This window comes from Nylanderia fulva, unplaced genomic scaffold, assembly GCF_048542155.1.
Source record: "Nylanderia fulva isolate GAGA-0341 unplaced genomic scaffold, ASM4854215v1 Scaffold447, whole genome shotgun sequence".
NCBI classification, from domain to species: domain Eukaryota; kingdom Metazoa; phylum Arthropoda; class Insecta; order Hymenoptera; family Formicidae; genus Nylanderia; species Nylanderia fulva.
In genome coordinates, this window is record NW_028190529.1 from 1 (window position 1) to 10204 (window position 10204).

The window sequence follows — 10204 nt, forward strand, 5'->3', positions numbered from 1 at the left end:
GGATTTAGAATTTGGACTTAGAGTTAGAATTTAGGAGTGCGACTATACTGTTCGGTGTCGCGCAGAGAACTGACGAAATTCGGGACTGTTCTGAGGTCCTTCGTTTCGGCGGCTCGGGCCTGCGGCGGCCTGGAGAGGGGGAACTCTCCGGAGTAGGGGCTCTCACCGTGGTGGGAGACCCTTAGGCGCTACGAAGCGCCACGCTTAGTTTCTAGACGGAGTTAAGCGTCATGGCCGGCTTGGCGCGCTTTTCAAATAGCGTTTAAGGAACTTGGAGTAAACGAAAAAATTTATACGGCCGGACGTGACACTTGCTTGAATTTCTTCACGTTGAAATTCAGAGCACTGGGCAGAAATGACATTGCGTCAACACCCGCGAGGGCCATCGCAATGCTTTGTTTTAATTAGACAGTCGGATTCCCCTAGTCCGTGCCAGTTCTGAGCTGAGCGTTGAATGGCGGCCGAAGAGGACGACCACGACGGCTCGCGCCGCCACGGAAGCCTCGCAGCAAGGAAGATCCGCGGGAGGCCAAGGCACGGGACCGAGCTCGGATCCCGGGACCGGCGCGAGAACGCCGACCGTTCACCTCGCCCAGGCCCGGCACGTCAGCCAGACCCGCTTCCCGACCAAGCCCGACACGCCCCGCTCCTCAGAGCCAATCCTTATTCCGAAGTTACGGATCCAATTTGCCGACTTCCCTTACCTACATTATTCTATCGACTAGAGGCTCTTTACCTTGGAGACCTGCTGCGGATATGGGTACAAATCGGCGCGACACCTCCACGTGGCCCTCTCCTGGATTTTCAAGGTCCGAGGGAAAGATCCGGACACTGCCGCAACTGCGGTGCTCTTCGCGTTCCAAACCCTATCTCCCTGCTAGAGGTTTCCAGGGAACTCGAACGCTTATACAGAAAAGAAAACTCTTCCCGGATCTCCCGACGGCGTCTCCAGGTCATTTTGGGTTACCCCGACGAACACTCTTACGAGGGCACGAATTGTATGCGGTTCCGCTGCCGGGTTCCGGAATAGGAACCGGATTCCCTTTCGCCCGACGGGCGTGTGTCTTTCGTATAATATTTATTATTATTTCTCGACACTCAAGTATATTGTACGCCGTCATTGACATAGGATTTCTCCTAGGGCTTAGGATCGACTGACTCGTGTGCAACGGCTGTTCACACGAAACCCGTCTCCACGTCAGTCCTCCAGGGCCTCGCTGGAGTATTTGCTACTACCACCAAGATCTGCACCGACGGCGGCTCCAGACAGGCTCGCGCCCAGACCCTTCTGCGCTCACCGTCACGACCCTCCTACTCGTCAGGGCTTCGTGACGACGCGAGAGAAGACTAACGCCCGCTCCCGGTTGCCGCCCCACTTGCCGCTGACGGCAGAGTATAGGCTCGACGCTTCAGCGCCATCCATTTTCAGGGCTAGTTGCTTCGGCAGGTGAGTTGTTACACACTCCTTAGCGGATTCCGACTTCCATGGCCACCGTCCTGCTGTCTTAAGCAACCAACGCCTTTCATGGTGTCCCATGAGCGTCGAGTTGGGCGCCTTAACTCTGCGTTTGGTTCATCCCACAGCGCCAGTTCTGCTTACCAAAAATGGCCCACTGGCACTCTGATCCGAAGATGCTCGTGGCTTCATAATTCAAGAAAGCCAGAGATCTCACCCATTTAAAGTTTGAGAATAGGTTGAGGTCGTTTCTGCCCCAAGGCCTCTAATCATTCGCTTTACCAGATGAGACTCGCGCGCGTTCCGTGCGGAACGGCCGAGTGCCAGCTATCCTGAGGGAAACTTCGGAGGGAACCAGCTACTAGATGGTTCGATTACTCTTTCGCACCTATACCCAGTTCCGACGATCGATTTGCACGTCAGAATCGCTACGGACCTCCATCAGGGTTTCCCCTGACTTCGTCCTGACCAGGCATAGTTCACCATCTTTTGGGTCCCAACGTGTACGCTCTGGGTGCGCCTCTTCTCGCGATGAGAACGAGACGCCCCGGGAGTGCGAGGCCGCATCGCGACGCGGCCCATCCTCCCTAGGTCGACGGCCAGAACCGACCTTCACTTTTCATTACGCTTTTAGGTCTCGCGACAAGTCCCAATGACTCGCGTACATGTTAGACTCCTTGGTCCGTGTTTCAAGACGGGTCCTAAGAGTACCCAAAGCAGTAGCGTCGCCGACCGGTATCGGGCTCCCGCGAGACCGCGGGAGACGTTCGTAGGCCTGTCGAAGGTGTACCGTACTGTAACCAACAGCGGGCCAGGACCGGGGACGGCGCGAAGTCCGTAACCTCCGAGTACCGTGGTGCGCGCTTGCGACGGTCTCGACGCACCGTGAATAGTGCGGCCTGATACCTTGCGCGTACCGCCGAGCAGCCGGCCGGGCGACCGAGGGTTTGTCGCGTGCCGTTTTACCGGCGACGCGACAGACACCGCACCCGGGCCGTAGACCGACACCCAGCGGGTCGCGACGTTCTACTTGGGGAGAAGTGCACGACGACGAGCGCCGGACATCGGCGCACGGTAGCGTGCCCGCGCGCGAGCCGCAAGGACTCCGCGGGACATCGCCGACCGACGCGAAGCCAGCGCCGCTGACGATGAATCTCCCCATTCGATCTTTTGGGTTTCTTAGGTTTACCCCTAAACGGTTTCACGTACTCTTGAACTCTCTCTTCAAAGTTCTTTTCAACTTTCCCTCACGGTACTTGTTCGCTATCGGTCTCGTGGTCGTATTTAGCCTTAGATGGAGTTTACCACCCACTTAGAGCTGCACTCTCAAGCAACCCGACTCTAAGGAGAGATCCTCCCGAGGCGCGCACCGGTCGCTACGGGCCTGGCACCCTCTACGGGTAAGTGGCCCCATTCAAGATGGACTTGGACGCGACGCGGCACCTCGGGATAAGCGGATCCTCCCAAACACCACATTTCCCTGCGGCGGAACCGCGGGATTCGGTGCTGGGCTCTTTCCTGTTCGCTCGCCGCTACTAAGGAAATCCTGGTTAGTTTCTTTTCCTCCGCTTAATAATATGCTTAAATTCAGCGGGTAATCTCGCCTGCTCTGAGGTCGTCGCATAGTGAGCTTTCGTAGCCGTTTGCCTCCTCCGCGTCGCTCATCGTCGTCTCTTCTCTATAATATATATTATAAGAGGGAGAGAGAGAGAGCGTCGAACGAGAGAGCAGCAGCGGCAGCACACGAAATACGCGAGAAGGCAAATCGCCGGGGCGCTAACCGCACACACACTTGTTGGTGGTAATGGAGACGATATATCGCGGGGTTCGAGATTCTCGGCTCCCCCTTCTCTTTTATATACAAAATTCGGGCGGAATCGATTCGACGAGTACACGACGCGGCGCGCCGGTCCCCTTTTTTCGCTTTACGAAAATTTCGTGGACTCGGACACGCGGTCGGCTCGCGATTCAAAACCCTTCTCCGTAAAGAGGTAAAGGATTACGAATGCTCTCTCCGCCGGACGACGACGGGCCGTATATTTCTCCGTAATACCGTTATGTGTGCGGGCAAGGGCGCCTCGGCATAAGACGCGCGAGCGCTATCGTACCGAGAGACGCGGCACAGAGTGCGAGAGCAGTCCGGTCAGTCTGTGTGATGTACAAAGAGGAGAGACGGTGAGACAAGCGCTACCTACTTTCGGGAGACAACGACGCACGCGCCGCTCTAGCGAAAGCGGTGCCATTTACCGTCCTGACCCTTTTATTGGCCGTTTGTTGCTCCCTTTGCGCGCGCTCTTACTCTCATCCCATTTTTCCTCGGCTCTCGCGTACACACATGACTTGGATACACAAACACGCTTCCCCTCTTAATTCGCGCAGCAATCTCTGGGCGCGCGTTCGCCAACGTTTTACACGCTTGTGCGCTTCTCCTCCTCATTATTATTATTTCGGTGTGTCATTTCAGACGACGCCAGGCTTTGCACCGCGGCCGGTCGGCGCGGCACAGACACCTCGGGCGAACGTCCAACGATTGCTCGTACGCCCATTGTAAGCGTTGCACAGGGCACAGGCGACGCGCGCGCCATTCTCTGGTCGCCCGCGTCGTGGAAGTGCGCGCTTTTCGGACGCAAGCAGTTTAGGGGTACTAAAACGACCCTTAGCCAGGCGTGGTCCGGGAATTGTATCCGTGGACCGCAATGTGCGTTCGAAATGTCGATGTTCATGTGTCCTGCAGTTCACAAGTTGACGCGCAATTAGCTGCGTTCTTCATCGACCCACGAGCCAAGTGATCCACCGTTCAGGGTAATCGTTCGAAATTTTTGCTTTCGCGAAGAAACGCGCTTCTCGTTCAACCATCGTGGTCTCTTCTCTCGGACGAGAAAGAGAGAATAATCGTGGTGGCTCTTCGATCAGCCTGTCCGCGCGCGTCCGAGGACGCGCGCGGACCGCCGCCTCCCGCCAGGGAAGGCTACGGCACAAAGATAGAGTTGTGTGTTTCTCGTTCGGAGCGTCTCTCCCGCAACGGGAGAGCCGGGGCGGAAGCTCTTTGAAGAAACCGTCGGACCGACACAGTTGACAGATTGGTCGAAATATCATCGATCCCTTCTCTGTGTTATATATATATATTATAATAATATATGGGGGTCCTCTCGCTCGGCACTCGCGATCGCACACCGTGTGTTCTCGACACGCTGACCGCTGCCCCGCGACAACGGGGAGGGCGCGCGTCGACGAACGTCGTGGGTGCTGCACACACGCGTGCGCGGGCATAGGTTACCACCGGTTCGCGCTCAACGCCGAATCGACGCTCTGTGTGTGTGTGTGGCCGGAGAATGGCACACACACGAGCGTGATCGCGAAGCGTCTCGCTCCGAATCGTCGTCAAACACCGCCGGGCGCGCTGCTCTGCTTGCCGACTACTTTCGGTCAGAGAGGCGCGACGGCGTCCGTCGTTATATCAAAACAAAACAACAAATTCCGTCAAATCCGTTATTTTCTTTTTCTCTGAAAGCGCCTTTTCAGCGCGTCCATTCAGTCGCCGACTGCTGCGAGCGCGCGTCTCTCCCAAAAGAGAGGACTCTCGACGCAGAGCAGGACCTCCGGAACGTTAATGATCCTTCCGCAGGTTCACCTACGGAAACCTTGTTACGACTTTTACTTCCTCTAAATGATCAAGTTTGGTCATCTTCCCGGCAACATCGGCAATGCCGAGACATTGCCGCGCACCAGTCCGAAGACCTCACTAAATCATTCAATCGGTAGTAGCGACGGGCGGTGTGTACAAAGGGCAGGGACGTAATCAACGCGAGCTTATGACTCGCGCTTACTGGGAATTCCTCGTTCATGGGGAACAATTGCAAGCCCCAATCCCTAGCACGAAGGAGGTTCAGCGGGTTACCCGGGCCTTTCGGCCAGGGAACACACGCTGATTCCTTCAGTGTAACGCGCGTGCGGCCCAGAACATCTAAGGGCATCACAGACCTGTTATTGCTCAATCTCGTGCGGCTAGAAGCCGCCTGTCCTTCTAAGAAGATTTGTTTGTACGTTGGTAGTAAAAACCCGCCAGCCGAAGCCGGGGGCCTTCGCGATACCATAAGGTACGCCTATTTAGCAGGCTAGAGTCTCGTTCGTTATCGGAATTAACCAGACAAATCGCTCCACCAACTAAAAACGGCCATGCACCACCACCCACCGAATCAAGAAAGAGCTATCAATCTGTCAATCCTTCCGGTGTCTGGGCCTGGTGAGGTTTCCCGTGTTGAGTCAAATTAAGCCGCAGGCTCCACTCCTGGTGGTGCCCTACCGTCAATTCCTTTAAGTTTCAGCTTTGCAACCATACTTCCCCCGGAACCCAAAAGCTTTGGTTTCCCGGAAGCTGCCCGCCGAGTCATCGGAGGAACTTCGGCGGATCGCTAGCTGGCATCGTTTATGGTTAGAACTAGGGCGGTATCTGATCGCCTTCGAACCTCTAACTTTCGTTCTTGATTAATGAATGAGGGAGAGAATGAGAGCGTTGCGGAAGTGAGTGAGATAGCGTGTATGAGAGTAATTGGTGCGAGACTCCGTAAATTCCTGTTTACGGAGACGAACAAAATTTCAAAGAGTGCGAGTGAGAAAATACTGGACATTGTGGGAGAATATGAGGAACAGATGATGTAAATGTTGTGCAAAAATGAGAGAATACAGGGGAAACTGGATGAGTGTATGCATCGAGCGAGTCGGGATTAAGCCTACGGCGGAAGTGGAATGAGCTATGCGAGCGTGAGTGCGAAAAATGTTGAAAAGAGCGTGATTGAAAAGGTACAGGAAGTGAATGTGAAAACAAGTGAAAACGAAAGAGAAGAGTTATGCGGTAATAGTGAGAGCGGATGATGCAAGTGCGAATGTGACAAGTGAGGAAGTAAAGGAGAGAATGATGAAGCATGTGAGCAAGTCACTGAATGTGCGTGTGAAGGCGGTGAGGAAAGTGAGGAATGGAGGTGTAGCGGTTGAGACGATGAGCGAGAGTGAGTTGAAAAAAATAAGAGAGTGTGGTCAGTTTAAGAATGCTGGCCTAAAGGTTGAGCTGCCTCGCAAGATAGGCCCAAAGATCATCTTGTACGATGTGCCGAATGATATGGCGAGTGAAGTGTTAATGAGAGAAATGTATAAGAGGAGCTTGAAAGGGCGAGTGGATGAGAGAGTATTTATGGAACGTGTGCGTGTTGTGAGTAGGAATGCGAAGAAAGATGCAACCTGCGGAAATGTGATATTAGAAGTTACGAGTGCAATAAGAAATGTGCTTTGTAGTGACGGACGAGTGTTTGTGCATTGGAAGGCTTTTAGGGTGAAAGAGTTTTCCAGTGTGCTGAGGTGCCACAAGTGCTTCGCATTTGGGCACATAATGCGGCAATGCACCGAAAAGGAAAGACTGTGCCAAAAATGTGGATGTGTAGGACACATGATGAGAGATTGTAAAAAGGAAAGTGTGTGTAGAAACTGTAAACTGAGAGGGAGCAAATGTGATCACTCGGTTCTGTCCGAAGTGTGTCCGGAATACGTGAGAGCGTTAGAGAGAGAGAAAGCAAGAATAAATGACGAATGAATGGTGCGTGAATGTGGTGCAGTATAACTGCCAAAGAGCGTATGCAATTATGTGTGATCTGGGTGAGATGATGCGCGAACGTCGAGTGAGTGTAACACTGCTGCAAGAACCGTATGAAAGGCATGAACATGTGGTGGGCTTGCCCATAGGTATGGATGTGATTGTGTGCGAAAGTGGGACGGTGAAAGCAGCAGTGGTGGTAAATGACTCTAGGTTAGACGTGATGTGCGTGAGAGAGTGTACGAATAAGCTTGGTGTGAGTGTGTGGTTGAAGGAAGACTTTGGCGAAATGTATGTGGTGTCCATGTATTGCCAGTATGGTAAGTGTATCGAGCCGTACTTGGCGTACATGGACAGAGTAAGTGAGACGGCCGGGAGAAAGCGTCTGCTGATAGGTATGGATGCGAATGCCGTCTCTCCCTTGTGGTATAGTGTTACGTCCCGTTCGCAGTCGCGGCGTGTTATTCGCGAGTGTATGATTCGCGTTGCACGTACTCGAACTATTGCGCGAGACAACGTCGTATTACGGAAATTTTTCCGGGGATACCCACGACGAAGGGTTTTCCGACAAAGGTTGCACGATGCGGAGGAAAGGGAAAGAATGTGTTACCCTTAAAGTAGCTGTTACGGCGTGGAGCCTATCTGTAATTCTACAGTTATGATCGTGGTTCCGTCTTCTATCCTCGCCGGGACGCTATCTGGGTTACGCGAGTAGTCTTCGTATACAGACTCGCAAAGTTCGCATAGGTCACCCGCCCGTGAGAGGGTGAGGCGGTTGCTGCAAGTTCCGCAAACTATCCCAACTAATAATCCACCTATGGTTAGGCTATGTTTCCGGATCCGCGTCCAGAACAATTGAGAAGTTCGAGGTAACGCGGCGAAGCATGAAAGACAAAGAGCGGCTTTAGTTTCAAAATGGATGTACCCGATACCGACTTGACAGTAATACGGAGGCTCGAGAGGTATTAGGAGATTAACTCCTGGAAGAGGGGTTACACCTCTAAAGGGGATTGGGCACATCTATACTTGCCACGTTAGTTGTATTAAAAGATCATGCGTTGTTCGCTCGTAGATGGTTGATGAGACCGGACGTTGTCGAGAGGTCGGTAAATGTCGGTAAAGTGAGTCGATGTGGCGTCGATATAACGTCGGCAACTATCGGTAACGATCGTCGGTAAAGGCCGTCGGTATAAGCCGTTGGTAAATCGTTGGTAAGATCGTCGGTAAAAGAACGTACGTCGGTATACTGTTGGTAAATCGGGAGTGTTCCTAATAGTTTATTGTTTAAATGACTACTTTGTTGTACGGATTTACGAAGTTATTTCTTGAGACACGAAGTTTTTTAAAAGATTGAATTATTTGCGTTTTTCCGTGTTAGAAGTTCGAGAGTTGTACCGTGTGCAGTGGACGACCCTAGTTTTATAGCCTGACCCCTTTTTTATAGCTTCCGCAGTGACGATGGAAAAGAGGAAAAATGCGTCGGAGATTTTTCTAGAATGTTCTCTTCCACGTGGTAAAACCGTCTCTGAATTTGCTAACACTCGCGATTCCTCAGGTTAACATGAATTTCACTTACCTTTAGTAGCACTTTCTTGATCGTGTCGGCTCGTACTTGGAGGTAGTGCGTGCGGCGAGGGTCGTTCACTGGGATGTTTGGCGGCGGCAGGCGTCGTGGTTGGAACGTTATTGGTATGCACTTCCACTGTAGGAGTTCGTCGCTCTTATTATTTTTAATGTTTAAAATGTCCTCGTATTCAGGATCGGCCTGATACTCCACTCCGAGAAATTGAGAGTATTCCTCGGTCGCTGATTCACGATAGAGTCGGTTTAGTTTTCGTAGTTGATTCTTCCTTCCCGCGCGTCGCGTCTTAGGCATATTGAATTTGATGCATCCTCTGAATGATTACTCAAATAAGGAGGGTTGATATGCGGCGGACCTCACTATCAATTCCTTATTTTGGCAAATGCTGAGAATGTTAATTCTAACTGTGATGAGCGGTGGTCCGCTCCAAAACAGTTTAAATTATTCTGAATTCAAATGCCGTATGACAGATTTAAACGCTGTCGTATTTTATCACGGGAGTGGAAGTTTTGAGGAGTACTGAACACTAGTTTTCACACATGAATACACTGATTTATTCGTATAGTAGTACAGGATTTGAAACTAGAACTTAGAATTTAGACTTAGACTTAGAATTTAGATTTTAGAGTTAGGATATTATACTTAGAGTTAGAATTTTAGAATTAGAGTTAGAATTTGGACTCAGAGTTAGAATTTAGAAGTGCGACTGTACTGTTCGGTTTCGCGCAGAGAACTAACGAAATTCGGGACTGTTCTGAGGTCCTTCGTTTCGGCGGCTCGGGCCTGCGGCGGCCTGGAGAGGGGGAACTCTCCGGAGTAGGGGCTCTCACCGTGGTGGGAGACCCTTAAGCGCTACGAAGCGCCACGCTTAGTTTCTAGGCGGAGTTAAGCGTCATGGCCGGCTTTGGCGCGTTTTTCAAATAATGTTTGATAGTCTTAGGATTTATTTCTTATAGATGGAAAAAAATTTACATACCCTGACATATTAATGAAGCCGGACGTGACACCTCCCCCCTTAGAAGAAAATGTTGGACCATGTTCCAACGTTTTCCGATCTTAGTAGTAGAATTTACAAGGTATAATTTTGTTAACTTATCATTGATCTATACTCCTTCGTTGAGGAGGTTGCGCAGTTCTTTGTAGTCTATAGGCACTTCACTTTGGACTTTTTCTGTCGGGGGTGCAAAAACTTCGGTCGTCGAAGGGGGATTTAGGGGTGTTAGCTCTCGTCCGTTGTCCTGGTTCTCGTCCGCTGGTTTTCCGAGGTGCAGTAAAACGTTTGTTACTGAGGTCCAAACGGCTCCCAGGAGGTGCAAACTCCATCCATATACAGAATGGAGTGCGTAGCCATGTATCAGTGTGTCGATAATTAGATTGGCGACACGGACGATGACGAATATTCCGAGGATTCCAGCGCTTGCTGATCCGAAACTTACGAATCCTTTCCACAAGCGGGCTCCCGTATTTTCTGCTAGCTGGTCGAGGGTTTTCTCGTCCAACAGGTTTAGCATAGAGAGGCTTCCCGCGGGGACTTCTTGTCCCATTGCTCCTCTAGCAATTGTATTGAGCATAGAGGGTTTCT

The 10204-nt window shown here is 51.7% G+C and overlaps 1 non-coding gene and 2 pseudogenes across 1 annotated transcript; all 3 read right to left on the minus strand.

The window, feature by feature from the left end:
• Positions 1 to 3074, minus strand: LOC146721595 (large subunit ribosomal RNA; annotated as a pseudogene; the record flags this gene model as incomplete).
• A 1032-nt stretch (positions 3075 to 4106) lies between these two features.
• Positions 4107 to 4261, minus strand: LOC114941362 (5.8S ribosomal RNA). Its single transcript, XR_003821630.2, has one exon. It is a non-coding gene; the product is annotated as a 5.8S ribosomal RNA (ribosomal RNA).
• An 811-nt stretch (positions 4262 to 5072) lies between these two features.
• LOC146721596 (small subunit ribosomal RNA) lies at positions 5073 to 5801 on the minus strand (annotated as a pseudogene; the record flags this gene model as incomplete).
• Between the last annotated feature and the right edge of the window lie 4403 nt (positions 5802 to 10204).